This window comes from Cryptotermes secundus, unplaced genomic scaffold (genome assembly GCF_002891405.2).
Source record: "Cryptotermes secundus unplaced genomic scaffold, Csec_1.0 scaffold900, whole genome shotgun sequence".
NCBI classification, from domain to species: Eukaryota; Metazoa; Arthropoda; class Insecta; order Blattodea; family Kalotermitidae; genus Cryptotermes; species Cryptotermes secundus.
The window spans coordinates 279,273-300,313 of record NW_019741305.1 but is presented as its reverse complement, the minus strand read 5'-3'; the positions used below and the strand labels follow the sequence as shown (position 1 = coordinate 300,313).

Here is a 21,041-nt window from a genome sequence, read left to right as displayed (position 1 = left end):
TACTTCAGTGGAGTGCACATATAAAAACTTCTTCAAGAGTCTGCTATGCTGTGTTTTGTATTCGGTCTGCCTAGAATTTATGCGTCAAGACATAGAAGACTGGCCCTCAAGGGTGTGGAGGCGAGTTTGAATTACCTGCACCATAGCCCTGCGAGTCATAAAAGGCGACGGAAAGGAACCTAGTGCCCGGGGATATAACCGGGCCACCATGTTCCTGGGGGATATAAATACCGGGACCTGGCCTACAGGTTGGGGGGAGTCTCGAGTGAGAAAGTAAAATGTGGCCATGAGTCTTGCTGGACTCGGACCTGAGAATGAATGCGCTGGCGAGGGCCAGCGGTAATTATAAAAGACAGATCCATCCTCTCATCAGATAGGATGTTACGTAAGGACTATGACCGCAAGTGTTAAATTGAAAAATAATTCTGTCTGTTGAGTCTCAAGGGGCTTGGCTCAAAGACGAAGCGACTGGCGGTTCACCGCCAGCCCTAAAATAACTCTAACCCTGACTGTGACCATTGAAATCTCATTGCTGCCGAGATGTGGTGTGAGCGCTGGAACATAAAAGTGAATGAAAATGTGACTTTGGCTCCCTGAGACTCATCTTACATGGAATGGACAGAATATCCCCTATGTCACTCATGTGAAATATCTCGGCGTAATCTTTGATAAGAAGATTACATGGAGACTGCACATAGAAATGATTGCAGTCAAGGTTCAGAACATTCATTTGAATCCACTCTCTATACAGAAGCGAGCATTTAAGCGCTAACATTCAACTAAGCCCCCATAAGGTGGTGATCAGATCGGTAATGACTCGTGCTTGCCCCGCCTGGGAATTAGCGGCAGGCACCTACCTCTCAAAATTGCAGCGTATGCAAAACTAGGTTCTCGGCACCACTGTACATTTTCCAAGGTGCACACCGGTCCGCGATTTGCACACAGCTTTCAACTTTCCGTATGCATACGATTATATAACAAAACTCGACAAGCAGAAGTCATACAAAATCATGAGAATGAACATGTTCGTAGTATAGGACAAGGCGGAGCCAGACACAGATAATATAACAGGGTTAAACTTGGGGGCGGTCAAGCTTACAACTGTTCAAGTGACTAAGCTGCCGTTGTAGCATAAGATACGTAAGCTAGGCATGATCTGCTCTGTAAAGCCTGTACTGAGAGAGGACTTGCATGAAGTGCAAAAGGAAGATTATTTAATAACCTGCTATGTGCTATGCTACTCCTGTCAAAGGCCATGCGTATTCATAAGTGACAGACACATGTCCTCGTCAGAGAGGATGTTACATAGGGAATGTCACCATAGGAGTTCAGCTGCAAAGAAAAGAAATTATCTGAGTGTGAGCCTTGTGGGGCTTGGCGCCAAGATGAACTGCTTGGCGGTATACCGTCAGTCGTAATACAACTCTGGTTTTGACTCTCAGTAGTTGAGATGTGCAGTTGTAAGAAATGATAAGCTGGTAGCTGAGGCCGGGGACGGCTTGGGAACCCAGAGGCAGGGGAGCGTCAGTCGATGAAAGCCGCTACCAAGCAACGGTTATTGAAGACTGAGAAGACTTTATGTGTGCTGAAGTTAGAGTAATCTTTGAAGTGTATAACGCAGTGAGACTGTCGTAATTATTTATGGTCACGAGTTGTTTAAGGGTTCAATAAATCCGATTATCAATCCAAACCCAGTACATAGTCACTCAGTCACATGACACAACAGTCAATTTGAAACCATCTTCTTTGTATAGTATAGTACAGTCCACATATATATAAAAATATTAATACTCACGGTGTATACATGATACATGCAAATAGAAGACTGTATTAAGACTGTACCCAGACATCAAGCAGAAGCCAGCCGGAACACTTCACAAGTTAAGTAAATAATATCGTAACATCATCACATCGGCACAGCAACCGAAGAGTGACTACTCCACGCAGGAAACCGCATTACCTATGAAGAAACAAGAGTACACGATAAGATATATGGCTATTCATAAGTCAGTGAAACATTTTAAAAATTCGAAACAAATGAACTACTATAGTAACCATTGTGCTTGAACGTGTTAATCTGAAGAACACGCCCATGCATGGCGGGAGTATCCACACTTCATCACACTCGATACTGTAATCCTCTATGCTGAACTTTAAACCAGTTCACCCTTACGAATCAATTGGGCATGACAAAACGGGGGCAACACTGACCTAATCCATTGAGGCCGGACGTTGATGCAAGTCGTGAACAGTGTCTCTCATGGAACAGACATTCTATTGATTGAGAGGACGTGTCTTATATATATACANTACCAGCGGTAGCGTAGCTACTGGCAGGGCCTCCCTTGCTGGACAGGTCAAAGGGTAGGCATCAGACGAAGAGAGACACCAAAAACCAAAAACTGATGCCGGAAGCAGCGTCATCAGCAGCGACTTGAAGCACAGAGCAAATGATGCTCGAAATGGTTCAAGTTCGTATAGCAACAGGCGTGACCAGATTGGTTTGAACGGCTGTTGTACTGCGATGTGGAAAGCAAAAAAACTAATACATCACTTTTCCTGGTTAGTCTCTTTCCAAAAACAGAAGATCGCATTAAGTGGAGGAACTGTTTTGGAAGAGACTGTGGACCTGTCGTCTGACAGTTTACTGATGAATATATATATATATTGTATTTATCGGATCGTGACAATTCTTACGCTGATAGAGAATGAATCTCTCCCAAATTTTTCTTAAAGCGTCCATTGCGTGCTAATCTCTTGGATCTTCGCAACCGTATCAATATTGCTGCGGCTCCGGTCAACTGTGATATGCTGACACGGGTGAGGGAAGAAATGAATTCTCCCGCAGATGTCTGCCGTATCAGCAAAGGTGGACATATTGAGCATCTGTCAACTAGTGTATGTAAAAAAGAACTTGGTGAGTTTATCTCTATTTCAGTGTAACAAAATTTGGTATCCGTTCCGTAGTTCATTTATTGTAAATTTTCAAAATGTTTCACGAATATATGAATAACCCTGTACATCCTCATTTTAAATTTGATTTTAATAATTTACAATAATAGTTTTAATCAATTAATTTTAATTTTATCTTTGGGGATCTTGTAATAAGTTCAGTGTCAGAACAAAGAACAACCCTACAATATGGATCCATATTATGTGTAACTTCAACACTTAAGATGAATTCGCATCTGATGATAACCCGTTAGTGGTCGAAACATGTTGTGCCTCACGTGTACGACCTTCGTGTAAATATGTGATCAGTATAAAAAGTAAAGTTGTCCCCGTGTTTAACTAGTTAAGCACTACGCCATGAAACCGCATGGACGAGTTGGTTTATAAATCCATATTTTCTTGAGTGGTCAGCTTCAAGCCCCTCCCGCTTTACCACCGGTGAAAGAGCTCCCGGTACCAACTGGATAAGAGGTTTGGTGGACCCCAGAGCCAGAAGTGAAAATTCATGCCCCCCCCCCTTGGTCGTCCAACCAGTAACCAGTCACTATACCGACTACGCTAACCCGGCTTTCAATAGGCCATCAGTATACTCTTTATAACCTTTTGTGTTTACTGAAATATGAAATAAACATTTTGAGATGGCTGTTTGCCCCTAACTTACGCTCATGCAAAACGTTAACGCTCTGTAGTTCATTTCTGTGGTAACCCGAAATTGCGTTAGGTTACTTTCTTCAATGCAGAGTGGGAACAGATACATGTCTGCACTATTCTGAGACGAAAGAACTATTTATCGTCTCAGTCAGTCACTCTCTCATAAATTAACTAATTGTACGTTGAAGGTAATTATTTCCACAGGACCTGATGCTACAAAATTGAATAAACGTTATACTGATTTCGACTGCTGCAGTCGGAAAACGCGAAGGAATAATAGTGTTTGGATGACGTAGGCATATATCGGTGGATGATATCAAAATTGATCTTGAAATATATATTTGGAGAATAGGGTAGAAACTCGCAGGATGAAATGCAGGGCGCAGTAGCGCGCTATTTTGAACTCCGTAATGAACATGCGTTTCCATAGTAGGCCGGAAATTTTTTGAATACTTGAGCGCGTCTCAGTTTCTGTAGGAGTATTCTACTACGTGTAGATAGCTGTGTTCAATGTTTATGTGCCTGCCCTATGCTCAGGAGGAAGAGCTGTCTATCTGCTCAGTCGTTACGTACACGCCAGTGCGTCCCGTGACGCTCTGTTTTCACAAGTCAGCAGCAGTTGCTTCCTGTGACGCTGTGAGCCATGCAACGTATAACATAACCACCGCAGCGCCACGATCTGCTGCTGACAGTCGCTAATTGCGAAGCGCTGTACCAGTCTTCTGAAGTGATCACCATTTTTCAGAGCCCCATGTTGATCATCGCTGTCGAGAGGCAGTGCTGTTGCTTCGTATTGTGGAGGTCCTAGGTTCAAATATTGATCTAGTGACCAGCTATCGCGCCTGATGGTCTAATTCCTTCTTCAGCTTAGCCAGGCAATTGCCCGGATCAAAACTTAAATTGTTCCACGTATTTTTCCTTCCAAATTTGCACAGAATATTAGTCAGAAATTTACCCCAAATCCATGGTAAATCAAAATGTAAGAAAGAAGGAAGTACGAGTGCATCAAATGTTACTAACAAAAATATTATGATTGCTTTCAGTGAATGACGTCCTCCTCTCCTCGGTTACGCTAAGGCGACAGGTTCAACTGTTTTCTAACACATTACACCTAAGTTTACAAGCTCTCATTCCAGTCGCCTTTGACTTGCACGTAGTCCTGGTGGCAACCATGTCATGAGTGTCACCACGTAGGATGGATTTAAAAAAAAACACGAAAACCGAAGAATCAAGGAAACATGTAATATATTCATAATTAAAAAGGTAAAGCTATAAGAGGCCATGGAGGCCCATAGGGTTGTGAGACGTCGAGGCTTCCACATTTCCTATACAATCGGCTCACAGAGAGCGGTGAGGTAAGGTAAAGCTATCCCTGTAACAGGCCGTGGAGGCCCATAGGGTTGTCAGACGTCGGGGCTTTCACATTTTCTAGATAATCGGCTCACAGGCGACGGTGAAGTTGTCAGCATTACGCGCCGACAGCTCTTAACCCCCAGGAAGATTCCTGGTACTCATTTCTGCTAGAGACTGAGTCGACCCCAGAGCCATAGTGCGTCTTGAAGGATTAGGTAAAAAGCAAAGTTGTCCTTGTGCATAACTGATTAAAACTGATTAAACACTGTGCCATGAAGGCATATGAGGGAGTAAAGATATAGTTCCACCATTATTTACCTCGGCACTAGTTGGAGGTGAGTGATCAGCTTCACGCCCTGGCTAGGATAGTGCAGTCGGTATAGCGACTGACTACGGGCTGGAAGCCCGAGGGATCGGAGTTCGAGTCCCCATAAGTTCAAGAATTTTCTCTTCTCCAGATCGTCCAGACCGGCTCTAGGGGTCCACCCAACCTCCTATCTAATGGATACCGAATGCTTTTTCCTCGGGAGTAAAACGGCAGGAAGTATCAGGTCGCTTAAAAATCAAATGACCTCATTGGGAATCGAACCCGTGACCCTACGGCTTGTAGAATAGTGCCTCAACCAACTACGCTACCTCGTGCCTTGTCAAAATATTAATGGAATAAATTAAAATTATTTTAAAATTATTCTTCTGTCTTGAATGCTCTATGGAGATCAGTGAAAGTAGTTCTGAGTGGGTTGAAACCAAGTCTATGACCAATTTTTCTGTCAATCTTCCCTCCTGGGCAACACCGTGGCAGTTATTATGACTATAGTCCCATCATTCGGCAGTATTAGTTACTGAGAGTATCGCTAGATGAAGCTCACATAAAACAAGTCACATATACCTGTAAGTAATCCATGATACTTTCGGTTTTCCCGTTTATGCTAAGGAGACTTGCCGGATGAAACTGTGCAGGAGCGCCGTGTCGGACGGCAACTTCTTCTGTCTCGCAATGTTGCGGGTGGTGTATGGAAGGGGTTTGGAACGTCCTGGCTCAACTAACGAACTCGACCGAACAGAATCAAGAAAAATGCCACATACGATATTTAGGGCGCCGATTTCTGTACGTTACACCTGGGAGCCGTGATAGTTTTTCATGAATGGAATGATTGGCAGGTATGAATTCGTGTCAGTGTGGAGTTGATCCGGAATTGATGTCCTGGGTGCTGTGTTCTCACGCTGTGCTGTTATCTGCCAGGGCCCAGAGGTAAAGGAAAAAGGTAAAGCTATCCCTGTAACCCGCCGTGGAGGCCCATAGGTTTATGAGACGTTGAGGCTCCCATATTTTCTCTAGACAATCGGCTCACAGATGGCCGTAAATTCGTCAGCCTTACTCGCAGGCCGCCCTTTGCCGCCCCCAGGAAGATTCCTGGTACTCACTAACAGTGTGGAAAGCTGTACACAGCCATGGGAGCAGTACATGTTACTACCATGAAGGGTAGAAAGAGTGTTATTTTGTGAGAAGATTCCCAGGCTTCTCTCGCTCATCTGCTAGGACTGGTAAGAAAAAGAAGACTCTTTTCACTAATTGTTAGAAACCGTCGCTTCAGACCAGGGCCGTGGAACTTTGGCTTCCTGAATTACTGTCGAAGTCCGTGATTTTGAAATAAATTAGTGGCCTTTACAGCAACATATTTTATTTTAGTGAATTTAAATGGGGAGGCCTCTGTGAGAAGCACGCAATATCAACGTGTAACTTTGGAACCATCTCAACATTTGTTTAAACACAGAGAAAAACTACTGAAACCTGTTCCCAGATGACAGGTTGCAGGACGTTCTGGACGCATTCTCACTTCTTGCCAGTAATAAGGTAAAAAGAAAAAATGGAAAATATGAGAGTTTCCTTAAATGGTTCCCAAATTTGCGTGCTCCTTTTTATTGATAATCTGAATGAAATGACATGACAAGAGTAACAGTACACTGGTATACATCACATAGGGTAAAGTGGACATATAACGCCACCAATTCTGTTAATCAGTCACACCTTTCGAAGTATACACGGTGTGTCCAGGATTCGTTAGGACTCTTCTTCTTCCCCCCCCCCTGCAATGCCATTTGTTGGCGAGTTGTGATGTTAAGATTCTTGAAGTTTCAGCTGTGGCTGTCTATAATTTCAAAGCGCAAGCATCGCTGCATCATGTGTTCTGGCCTTGAATGTAACAGTATTGTTCTGAAGCTCGTCGGAAAATGGCGGTTGAACAGAGAGCCAACATCAAATTTTGTTTTAAGTTAGGCAAAACAGCCGGAGAAGCGTAAGAAATGATGATACGTGTGTACGGTAGTGATTGTTTGAGTCGCTCGAACATTTTTCGATGGTATGCTGTATTTCGTGACGGCAGGGAGGCCATTGAAGACGTCCCACGTGCACCAAAGCCGAGAACAAGTCACACTGAAGAAAATGTGAAAAAAAGACCGAAATCCTTGCATCAGACAGGTGTGTTTCTGCAAGACTCATCGAGGAGCTTTTGGGAACACCAGAAAGTACTCTGCATCAAATTTTGACCGAGGATTTGGGCAAATGGAAAGTCTGTGCGCGGTTTGTACCGAACGCGCTGGCAGGCGATGAAAAACATGCCAGAGTGGAACACTGCAAGGACATGTTACGGACGGACGAAGTGATACAAAATTTATAAAATCGATTGTTACTGGTAACGAGACATGGTGTTTCCAACATGAGCCCCTCACAAAGCGGCAGAGTGCAGCGTGGTTGAGTCCAAACAAGCCGAAACCAAAGAAAGTGCGCATGCAAAAGAGTCGAGTAGAGACACTGCTAACCGTTTTCTGCGATTCCAAAGGAATCATTCACAAGGAATTTCTCCCAGAAGGTCAAACAGTGAATTCTGATTATTATCTCGGAGTCCTCAATCGTTTGTGGGCGAGAATTCTTAGAATTCGACCTGAATACCGAGAGGAAGGTTCCTGGTCGCTCCTTCACGATAATTCCCCACCCCACAAATCGAAGAGCGATTTTTTGGCCAGAAAAGGGATTACAGTCCTTGATCATCCTCCGTATTCGCCAGATTTGGCTCCAGCAGATTTCTGGTTGTTCCCAGAAGTTAAGTTGGCGATGAAAGGAGACCGTCACGACACCATCCAGGACATCCAAAGGGAATGTACCGCAGTTTTAATTGCGATTCCACAAAAGGAGTACAGTGGCTGTTTTCTAAAACGTTTCAATCGATTCCAGCTATGTATTGAATAAAGAGAGTGAAATTTTGAAAGCAATTAACGTCTTGTATTTTTAATGAACACAGTCCTAACAGAACCTGAACACACTGTGTATGTCAGGAATAGCCAAATCTCAGTTTCTTAGGAAGCTACAACCTTCAGAATTTCAGAGACGTGCGGTGTTTTCTAATAACTTCGCCCTCCTTCGCGAAAGGGACGTTTAATTTAAGAAAAGGCAAAACGGTGTTATTAGCAGACAGACAGCAAGTTAATGCCAGTCACACCCTAAACTAAAAATTATAAAAATGAAAATTTATAAGTACCAGCAGCACAATTATTTAAACTCAACCCCTTACATACTTTCCTTTACACAAAACCATTGGGAGAATCCAACTGCTTCCATTTGCACTCATGCAGACCGGTTCTTTTTTTCTCCGTGAATCTTTTACAATCATCAGATGATTACCAGAATTGTACGCCAGTTTAAGTCATGTCTCGTCCACATTATGTATTAAACAAGGCCGTTAGTGCAATTTCATAACTCCTTTTCTTTTCCTTAAAAGTTTGAAGATATGATGTAGAGTTTCTCTGCCAAACACCATCAGTTAGCCTTATCCGAGATGTTCTGCTTTCCTCAGAGTTAAGCCTGGATTCCTTCTCAGGCAACAAACCAGCCTTTCCTACCAATCTGCCTTTGCATAGATTTAGTCAAGAGTAGGGGTCACCTCTTGACACAACCTACAACCCAATCCTCCGGAATTTAGTCTGGTGATTAGCCTCCTGTGATAAGGATTTCTCAAACCACAGAACACTTAAATGACTGGACCAGATTATTTTGAGTGTCGTGTAAAGGAGGTCGTTATATTGTGGAGCATAGACCCGTTGCTAGCAGAGATCTCGAAATGAACGAGTACAACCGTTGATATGCAAAAGGCGGATAAACAAACGGCCGTTTCTGAGCAAAGGCTCGGTAAACATGTCCGCGTGGAAACGATGTCCGGACTATGCTAGGCAATCGAACATAACAATAGAAAATCTGCTGCATGCGGTGTTTTATGTCGAGTCCGCCCCGAGGCTATATAGCGAGGACACCAGACGGAGTGAGTTCAGTTGCGGGATATTCGCCGGACAGTAACGACGTGGACACCGAAACTGGAGAATCTTCATTGTTAAGATCCGTTACGAGGAAAGCGAGTAGTAAAAGCAAACTGAGAAGAATTAGTGTGTAGTGATTTGTGAAGTGTGGAAATCAGCTTTAGTGTTATAGTTGTTTGTAGTTACGATATGTAAGTGGTCAGTAAATCTATTAACCAGTCCAAACCCCATTCATAGTCACTCTTAAATACGCAACAATATGTTACCTACTTGGTTAGAATGTTTGATACTACATGTAGATCAGTCCGCTAATAAGACTTGCGGTCATTTATGTTCGTAATGGATAGGATTATGCTGGCCTAATTCCCTTATCTGGGGGGTTGTTACTGAGCTGCTTTAAGATACTGTAGCTTGTAGATCCGCTGTTATGCAACAACCTCGAAATGGGTGGGTATATCAGGGTCGTTTCTGGGCAGCGGCTCGGTAAACACGTTCCCGTATCAACGAATCGACGCGCAAAAATAGAGGAACTGTTGGAAACGGGGAATTTCTAGGTGGTCCATTTCAAAGAAAATTTTTAAGGAAGAGAGTTGGGGGGGACCGAGTGAGTACTGTATGGGAGCCTATGAAGAAAGGATTTGAGCGCGTCGGGCTGAAGGATCTCCACTGTTAGAGGTCATTGCCAGGGAATGGCTGGTGAAGATACAGCAGGCTGGATAATTCTTAGCAGATGTTGTGGCGATTTGTGAATTTTGGAATAAACTGTGGCGCTGTAGTTACTTGTACTTCCGAGTCGTGTGTGTAAGTGCTCAATAGATCCAATATCCAACCTGAAACCCTGCCGATAGTCACCCTTACACGTGAGAATATAATTTCCGACATAGCCTATGAACATGGCTGTGTATGGTCTCCATACCAATTGGTTCATGTAGCGTTTCAATTGGCCTCACCCTTAATAGTTTAAGGAATAATTCTTAACGCCTTGTTTCGGAAAACTTGGAGTCTGTTGACGTGTTATAGCAGCGTTACCCCAGGCAGGGACTCCAATCTTCATGATTGGCCTTGTCAGGACCAGATTAATGTTAATAGGAGGGATCCCTTCCTGATGGGATAGAGTTACCTTAGTCTGTGTTTATATTTGCACAACGAACTACTGAAACCTGAGCTGTAAGTAAGCCTTGAATCTAAAATAAACCCAAGCCATTTTATCTGAAACATATTAAATGGAGATGGATCATGGTGGAAGTGACTGCCTAGTTTGGAAAATAATTTTTCTTTTTACATTTTTTAATATTGAACCTAATTTGTCACTGCTTTCCATTATTTTTATTTTATATTTTTATGAGGGTCGCGAGTTCGATTCATTTTCTACCAATTTATTTCTTATATTTCTTATTAGTTTCCATTCGGCTTTACTTCTTATGTTGTTCATTTTATCCTTTTGTTAAATTTTTTATTGTTTTGAGACCATATATCTGTAACATTGCATTTTACTTATTGCGGTTTCCGCTTCTAATGTTAGTGTTTCTAGCCAATTTCTTCTGTTCATAGTGTAAACTGCGCCTCAGTTCTTTCCTCAGCAGTTGCATTTCTTCTTGTGTGAAACGTATGTTAGTTGTGTTTATTGCCCTAGAGTAGTTCCTGTTTTCTACTGGTGTTTTCAGTTCTTGTTCATAATTTTGAAAAAAAAATGTATTTTCTGTAATTGTTCTTCGTGTATTATTTTCATCTTGCAGTTTTTGATTTATTGATTGATCAATTTTATCACTTGTACATTTTCATGTGTTTGCGTTTTGTATATACATGTAATAAAGTTCTTTATTAAGCTGTTGTTTCTTTTTGTATAAAAATTTCATTTCATTCTTTATTTGCAATGCTTTTTTTTTTTTTTCTCTCTTAGCTGCTATGATGTGTGTTCGTGTTCTGATGAGCGCGTTTCTCGAACAGTATTCAGTTTTCAGCATATCATGTTAAAGTTTATATTTGCGTTGCAGTGCAGAAATTTCCTCTAAAAATTTGAGAAATTGTACATGCTTTCAGTCTGACTGCTTCTCATGACTTCATATTACGAGTATAGCATTCTGTTACACTTTTCACTTAGTATCAGTTAAATTGCTCCCTGTCCTCAACAATGCGCTGCGCCAAGAAGTCTTATGGGGAACCGGAGGTACAAATACATAGATTGGTAACCTTTAGACACCAGGTGAAACTCGGGGGTTTAACGTCAGACTCTGGCCAAAGTTATGTTTCAGTTTAATTAAGAAAAATGTCAAATACGTATGGGAGGGTATGGGTAAAGCTCCATGCATTCGTAACTTCCGTACTGGTTTCACACTTCGGCTATTACTCGATCGTTTTGTAGGTCCTTTTTTTTTGTTTTATACGCGAAATTGCTGCAAAGGGAAGTGGAGATTCATAAAGCATGACTAAGAAACTGCACCTGGTTTGTGCCACAAGCAGACTGTGCTGGAACCGACAAGTTTGAACACACAAACATGCGATTGCTTTCGTCACATGAGAGACTACAAGCAAACAGCTCCTCCAGGTCTCTTCCGGGCCAGCGTAGTGGGGGGTTAGTAGTCTAGCAGAGCCTTGCAACTGTCGACAGAGAGTGCGCGGAGGACGCCCTGAGACGCGACGCCTGACGCCGCAACTAGCCTGCGTCAGTCTCCACAGGCCGTACCACCGAGCTGTGTCCACAAGCTGCTGACGTGTCTGCTTCTGTACTACACACGGTAGGCCAAAGTCTCGCCAGCGCTTAACCCATTGACGGCTTGGGGCTGACCGCCCGTCAGAAATACCAACGTTAGCTTTCATAACTGTGAAATGTAACCGGATGCAATTAGTTAAATTTATCGGACAACAGATGCAGTACAGCGACACACAAGTGTTTAGAAACATAGGCATATAGATCTTCCGTCACAGAACGTATATTTCCTTTCCACTTCCTACAAAATGGGCGATATGGGCTTGGCAAATATTTGTCATCTTCGAGCCCGGAATTACCCCAAACGCGCGTATAATTCACATTAACAAATCTTGCATATATATTTCAGCTGAATTTATCTATTGGCTTCTCCAGTGCATTTCTTTCTACGTAACTGAAACGTAGCGGCGACATGAAAACTCTGAAGTTATATCATTTCATGTTCCCAGAGTAATTAAGTGCTGAGAGTTAACATGCTGATGAAGTTATGTAGCACGCACAAGGGAGCAGCCTTTTTGTTTCAATGTACAATATCGTGTCTATTCTGTAAATACTGATAATATTTTTATGTGGATATGTGTAATTTACTATCTTCTACAAAGGAGACGGCTTACGACTGACTGTTTATGCGTATTATTAGTGGGAAATAGAGTTAAACGTAGTTCTCGGTGTATAATTCCAAAACGCGTAGCACTGGTAAAAAATTCGGGAGAAAACAAACGATTAGACTTCCCGTAAAACTCCCACGGGTGTGATACTATTGTCCCCATATAAAATGTACACGTGTGTTTAGATAAAAGAGCACGTGAAGATGATACTTGTGCTGAAGCACGTTGCCCAGTCTGTAAAATGTGGGACCATGATATAAGCTCTGTGTCGGAAAACAATGACATTTACTCTTACTTACATTTAAGTCGCTAATATGAGGAGATTCAATCAAGTAAGATGCCAATGGGTTAAGCTGCCTATAAAATATATTAACCTGGTAATATTATAATACTTTATTGCTTAGGCTACATAAGCATGCCCCCTGAACACACTATCAGGTTACAATAAGACCACCACAAAAAAAGCGAACAAAAACTACGCACGTGCAATATAGTACAAGTCCGGTATGCGACGAGAAAACACACGTGCCCCGTGAGAACCTGGTTCTGATGTGCTCATCAAGAAAAACGATCATTACACAGGGCTCAGGAATGCATTTTTAAATAAAATGAATATAAAATAATAAAAACAATAAAATAGTAAAAAAAAATAGGTAAAGCTATCCTTGTAACAGCCCTTGAAGGCCCATAGGGTTTTGAGGCGTCGAGGCTTCCACATTTTGTAGACAAACGGATCTCAGACAGCGGTGAATTTATCAGCCTTACGCGCCGGCCGCCCTTCACCCCCAGGAAGATTCCTGGTATTCATACTGTTAGAGGGTGAGTCGACCCCAAGGCCATAGTGGGGCTGGAAGGATTAGGTAAATTAGAAAAAAAAAAATCCAATGACATCGGGAATCGAACCCGCAACTTTCCGGCTTATATTATAGTGTCTGAACCTACTATGCTACCGCGGGCCCCCAAAAAACTGTAGTAATAGCAATAATAATAATTAGCCAACGTTTGTCTAATTTTATCTTGTACAAATTATCCCATCTGCTTTAACTTAATTATAAGAAACAAAATTTAAGAGAGATTTTAAGGCAAAATTTGCAAAATAAAAAGACGTTTGTATTGCGAATAACGCATACCCCTCGGAACACTAGGACGAAGGTTTATATAATTCAGGGTATTTGTTTAATTGTTCGACTAAAAACTACACTGTAAACAATTGAGAGTGACTGTATAAGTACGTGCTACCTGATGATGGCCAAGAATAATGGTTGAAACATGTCGTAATGTAGAAACTCTATATAGTTACCATAGAATTACATACATACATTAGCCGTAAAGTGACTATATTCTATGTCTAATTATTGTTTATTTATATATTACTTATTGGATACTGAATTAAATTCGGATTAGGCAAGAGTTTCTATCTAAAATTAACAATTAAGAAAATATTAATTTTACTTAGAAATTCATACCTAACCCCAATTTAAGTCAATATCCAATAAGTAGTATACAAGTGAACAATAAGAAGTATACATAGAAGCTAGCCACTTTGCGACATATGTATATATGTATGTAAACTAGGAATATACATAGTGATTAACACTAGTACAATGATAAGTAATATTCAGACAAGATCATGCGTTACAATTCAATAATTAATCTTGTAACTAAGAACACCTAAAGACGACCCTTTAAGGGTTGAAACATGTAGTGTGGTTTAAATTAATAAACATTTGTTGCGTTGAGTGCTGAAATTTTAAAATTAATATTATTACGTGGTTTCGCCCAGTACTTGTAGATAAATGCGGGGACAGTACTTCAGATCAGGTCACGACCAATTCCTTACACATTCTATCCCATTCTTAACTCACTAATCATCCTATCATTCATACTGCACACTCTGAGTTACTGACAGCGTAGCCAAAGGGAGAGAGAATACATAAATATGTCCAGTTTCTCGCCCGAGGAAAAAAATTAAATGTGAGAGGTGACTAGGATATGAAACCGTGTATTTGGTAGGTTACCGAGCTTTCGGTGCTCCACAATCACCCTCACCTATCATCTGGGGCTGGTACAATAGGCCAGAAGTGGCCGCAGTACAAGGGACTTAGTCCCACCCCACTAGCAATAAAAAATAAATCGAAAGTCAGAGGGAAGAATCCGCGAAACATGAAGCTCGAATATGAGGCACGGAAGTTTCGGTGCCTCACATGCTTGGCACCTTGGCTTATTTAAACTCTCTTTATGACTACAAAGGCACGCGGTAGCGTAGTTGGTTGAGGCACTGTGCCACAAGCCGGAAGGCTGCGGGTTAGATTTCCGACCAGGTCACTGGATTTTTCAATTGAGCTAATCCTTCCAGCCTCACTATGGCCCTGGGGTCGACTCAGCCTCTAACAGGAATGAGTACCAGGAATCTTCGTGGGGGTTAAGGGCGGCCGGCTCGTAAGGCTGACAGCCTCACCGCCATCTGTGAGCCGATTGTGCTAGATAATGTGGGAGCCTCGATGTTTCACAACCCTATGGACCTCGACTAGGATGGGTTTCGTAGAATCGCAGGACATCGTTAAAATGACGAAGACATGAGAGTGGCCGCGATCTGTCTGGAGGTCCTGCCCCAGTGCACGGACAGAAGGCGGGGAACAACAAAATCCCTCATTTGTTCACCAGCGTTCTGGTTCAGATTTCAGCGAGGGAATTCTGAAATGTAAATACGCAATGTTACTCGTACATACTGCATAACGAATTCCGAAACGTCACAGGCAGGCGCAGCTGTAAAACTCTAATAGTTCATTCCTAGAAGTTCTTGTTCCGAAACTCGACAGGGACACTAGCTGTAATAAGGGTCCCATGATCTTCCAAAGTCACTCTGATACCTTACAATACCTCCATTAGTTATGACCGCTTCCTTCCAATTCCCTTCAACTTAATTAATCACCAATCATCATGTTATTAAAATGTACAGTGCATAGGGTAAAGTCACCATATTTCGGATAGCGTGGGTTTTCAGGAAGGGCAGCACTGCGGTGGTGGCCACAGGACAGTAACACTTCATGTCCAGTCAATTTCTCAGCAGTGTTGTCTTACCGTCAGTTTATTTTGTGTTTCTGTCAATTCTGATGTAATATTTTCGGTTACAGAGCTAATGTTTCGAAACCATACGTGAGTTTTATTTGCGCGTGTTTTTTATGAACTTAATTATATACGTGCACTATAACAAGTATCTCATGTTTTTCCATCGCTTCAAAAACTTCAATTTCCTGTTATTCTGCCATGTTTGGATTAGTGGTGGGTTGCTAATTTTGGGTATTTAACATGATTGCGAATTTCGAGCACCTCAAATTAGGAGCATTATTTCATATAGTATAATAATAATAATAATAATAATAATAATAATACACTCCTCCATATGTCTTTAAGTCGTAGTGCTTAATCAGATAACCAGAGGAGATATATTTCTTTACTTTTTTACACATTTCCTGTAGGAACGGGGATAGAGCAGTCTGTATAGTGACTGGCTACAGGCTGGACGACCGAGGTGTCGGAGTTCCAGTCCCGGTAGGGGCAATAATTCTCTCATCTCCACAGCGTCCAGACCGGCACTGGGGTCCACCCAACCTCCTATATAATGGATACCGGGGGTTCTTTCCCCGGGGGTAAAACGGCCGGGGAGTGAGACTGACCACTCACCTCCAGCTATTGCCAAGGTGAAGAAAATGTGGATCTATACATCCACTCTCCCATACGCTTAATTAGTTAAGCACAGGGACAAATTTACCTTTACCTTTTATACATTTCCTCTATTCATACACCTGTGGGAAATTGTATTCTAACTTACCATCATCAGCTACACGGTTTGGGTCCTACTGTCACTGAATCTGATTCGGTCATCTCCCATTTAGTTTTCCTAAGCTAATGTTTCCCCGCAGGTAACACAATGCGAAGCCTATTTAGATACTGGTATCTTCCAGATACTCTAGACGTTTCAACAAATTATTTACGTCATTTCGTCCTAGTCATCTACTTAGGCAGAAAATATTTCATTCATCGTTGATTCCTGTGTTCTAAAGCAGCTAACAGAAAGCGAGAAAATGTGGCAAAGCTTAAATGTTTGGGACCTACAGTAAGAAATTAATGTTGCGGTCACTAAGCGAAGTCCGTAAAGGGAAGCTTTTGTCTGATACGTTCTGTATTCTGAAACGTCTGAAATAAAAACAATGACGTCCATTGCAATTACTCTTCAACTATGCCCCAGAACATGCCATTACAAAGGTCCATGAAAACCGTTAAATAAGATTGAATGGGGCCCTTCAGCTCTGTTCTACGTTGATGACGTTAATTTATTTGACGATAACATAAATACCGTAAAGGGAAAGACAGATGCTCCATAGGCACTAGGACGTTGCTCTAGAAGCAGAGAGAGACAGTTAATTCCCTTAATGGGAGGTGGAGTCCAACTGGGTCCACTCGGCACGGCGGCCACTGACTCGCCTATTGTACCTGCCCCGAGTGATTATGATGATGGAGAATTTGCTGGAATGAAGATTGACAGGGGAAACCGAAGTACTCGGAGAAAACAACCCAGCGCCACTTTGTCCACCACAAATCCCACTTGAACAGACACGGGATCGAACTCGGGCTGCCGCGGTGGGAAGCCAGCGACTAACCGCTTGAGCTATGGCGCGGCCTGACGGAGACACTTACTTACGTGTCGATGACTCGCAACCCAAAGGCAGCTAACAGAGCATTTGAAAATGTGGCTAAACTCAGATATTTGAGAACACGACTAACAAATGTAAATTCTCGTATGATTTATGAGGAAATCGCGAGCAAATTACATTCGGATAATGCTTGTTAACATACAGTTAAAAATACTTTCCTTCTCATCTGCTGTCTGACAAATGAAAATACATTCAAAGTTGTAACAAGTCCTGTGGTTCTGCGTGGGTGTGAAACTTGATTTCTGGCATTAAGAGAGGAACATAGACTAAGGGTATGTGAGAAGAGACTGCTGAGGGGAATATTTGTATCCAAGAATGATGAAATAATGGAAGGCTGGAGAAATTTTCATAGTGAGAAGCTTCGTAATTTGTATTCGTAAGCTGTTGAGATAGACCGAGCATGTATCACAGATGGGATGGAAGAGATGTGAGGTAGGAACTTCTGAAGGGAAGAATATTTGATAGACCTAGGTGTAGAGGGCGAGATATATTAAAAAAATTCTGGGAGAAACTAATTACCTACTTTCTTTGATAAGACATGAATCACGTAGAAAATCATGCGTCCAACACTTATATTGCTTTTACTCGTTGCAGCAGGAACGTGCTTACAGAGCCGTTGCCTAGCAACAATAACGGGATGCACATACAGAGAGAGAAGTGAGACTAATAAGAGAGGAAACAGATTCTAAATGCGTATAACACTTGGAATTACTGGGTTTTTGGACCTGTTCATCGTCCGGTAGTGTACAAACCTAAAGAACATAACGTTTTGTGAAACTGGATTTGTTTCCATCCTCAGGTAAAGCGGGAGACACCTGATCTGTAGGGTCCCTTAGAAAGATGTAAGCTTAACTACTGGACAACCCACGTTACTATAAAACAGCTGAGAGCAGGTTTAGGCGAAGGGAGATAACAGGAAACTTTGCAATAGTCTTCTTGCCATTGCGTCTTCAGTTGCTCTGTCCTCCTCTGTCCTAACCTGTACTCAAGTACTCCTAGCTTCCACTGCCACTAGTTACTCTGGGAAACTCGCTAATAAGCCGAGGCACAGACCTCTGACAAAACACCCTCCTCTGCTGTCAGAATTATTGTGTAACCTAGCAACTAGTTGTTGCATAGCTCATAGAAAACACAGTTCTCATTGTTGTGTGTTCGCGGGTACATGTCTGTTGAGTTCTAGCCTAGAAAGGGGTTGCATAAACCCGTTTTTCTATTGTTGCATGATGCACCGTGTCTGCGGAGCCGTTGCCTGGCAATGCGTTGATCAAATCCGTTACAACACATTTAATTTTCGAAATAAAAAATGGTCATTAGAAAAATGGTACTTAACTTGATGAAACAAAATGGCTGGTACAGTTCATAGGCCGCTCGAAGTCGTAACATTTGATGCAAATCGCTTTTGGAGGGGGCGCTATGAGCTCAGTAACAGCTGCAAGACCTACATACAGATATGGCTCTGCTCTCAGGGACACATCTCAAACCCTGTAAGAGGTTCTTTGTTCCAAATTATCACTTTTAACGGACCGAGCGCTTCCCGACAAGAAAATGCATTCGCCATAACCGTGTAGACATATATGTGTGTGATATGTACACATGACGAAAGGCCAAGTAAATTCATTTAGAGACAAACCCATCCCATCGTCAGAGAGGATATTACGTAAGGAGAATAACAGCAACAACAAAAAAATACTTTGGTCGTGAACCTCAAGCGGCTTGGCGCTAAGATGAACTGATTGGCTGTAAACTGCCAGTCGTAAAGTAAATCTGACCCTCACTCTGACTCTGACTCTTACTCAGGCATGACATAGACGGTCAGGCCTGTGACCGTATAGCTGACTGACTTCAGTTTCAGAGTAGTTGCATAAGTTTGTGGAAACTCAACATCAGGTTAAATTAGAACGCGCGGTATAACACTTTCACACAGAAGTACAAAAATAAAAATGAATGAGGGTTAAACAAGTAGCCGTAAAAAGCAACTTAAATGCATAAAACCTACAGAACAGCACTGCGATGTTGGACAATAAAACAAGCAATGGATGACATACACACGAATCACCTAACATAAATCCAGCACGAAGCCATTATTACGGACTATAATCGGAACTTGCTGTATCCACGCCCCACTATATGCACATATACGATAGCCATGCCCCCAAAAATACGTACCCTACACACATCAACCTTCATAAACCATCGCCCCGTCCCACCAAAGTAGACTAGATGTGTTTTAAAATGACAATTTAATTCNATATATTTGTCATTTGTCATATATAATGATAAATTTTAAACATTAAAACTGTTCAGTATTTGTCATCTTTATGTCGTATCTCAATACGCGAGTCACACCTATCTTCTTCTATCGGAGTATTCTTCCTACTTTCGTGTGTGTATTGTGCTTTGTGTTGTGTCTTGTTCCTGTGACTGCGTGTGTTACACTGCTGGGCCTGCTGGGTACGTGTGTGTAGTGCAAGAGAGAAGAGTAAGGTGAAGAAATGTATGCACTGTAACACGGTCAGAATAAATCATGGACATAAATCAGTGCAACAGGACGCTAAAATATAACATTAATTTAATTCATACTATAATAATAGTAAAACAGACTTATATGCATTACTTTCAAGTTGATTGTAATTTATTATATCATATTTTGAGGAATGGTTTGCATAAGACGAGACTAGTAACAATGGATCCATTGTTTAGCATTCCAATCTTGTATGCTGACAATTGTTTTACCACTGTAAACATCTGATGATGACCATATAACTATGGTTGAAACACGTAGCGAATAAGCTTAGTAGATAGATACTGATTCCATCGGTAACTCGTGTCTTCAGTTGTTTATTTATAAGTTGTGTTGTGATAGCTATAGGGTGCGTAACACAGCTGTCTGTAAGTCATCGGGCCAAGCCTGGAATGAAACAGATATCACTGAGCTCTGAAGCTTTAGACATGAGTCACTACTGGCAGGAGATCTGGAATGCCGAACATCCATTTTGGAATAGTGTAGCTTCCAAATCTTCAGGCGTGAAACTGCTGAATTTACTGCATATAACTGAAATATCAGAACCACAATGTCCCACTCATTACTCTTCTACGGGAAATGGTGACGTGCGCGATATTGTTGTGCAGAAGAATGTCCGGCTGTCAGTAGCCATTGTCTCTGACATTCTGGACTCAGACCACCTACAAATCGTCTTCCACTTCCTGGATCATAGTATTAGTAGTAGGAAAATTTCGAACCCGGTTGACGAATTCACAGATTGGGAGGGGTTTCAAAGTTTTTCCTCTGAATTAATTTCACATAGTATCCAAATAAAGCGGCCCGCGACTTTACTGACGCTATAGTTTCGGTGTACAGGCTATCGGCAAGAAAAATTACACTCTCTGACCTTAATAAGCGATTTTCTTTGTTTTTTTTCCCCCCTTGGCACTACAACCCCAGTGGGCCTCGGCTTACCTCCATGAACTTCTCCTTTCACTAATAAGCGTTTACTTTTGTTATATTTTAGCGTCCTGTTGCACTGATTTAAGTCCATGATTTATTTAATCCGTCTTGCAGTGCATACACTCATTTTTCTCCTTCTCTCCCTCGCACTACATGTTTCGGCATAATAATGCCATCTTCAGGTGCTTACTTATCCACGTCAAACCAGTTCATTGCATGCCATGTTCACACATTAAAATAACTAAAATATGTATCTATCATATACATTGTCCAACGTTAAAAATATTAAAATTGTTCAGGAT

At 41.8% G+C, this 21,041-nt stretch overlaps 1 protein-coding gene across 1 annotated transcript in view; it reads left to right on the top strand.

Annotated features, from left to right (window-relative positions):
* Positions 1-11,923: 11,923 nt before the first annotated feature.
* The window catches only part of LOC111872725 (calcitonin gene-related peptide type 1 receptor), a 149,933-nt gene continuing 140,815 nt past the window's right edge, over positions 11,924-21,041 (top strand). The window contains exon 1 of the mRNA XM_033754813.1: positions 11,924-11,999. The gene's annotated coding sequence lies outside the window, so the exon portion shown is untranslated. The remainder of the gene's footprint in view (positions 12,000-21,041) is intronic.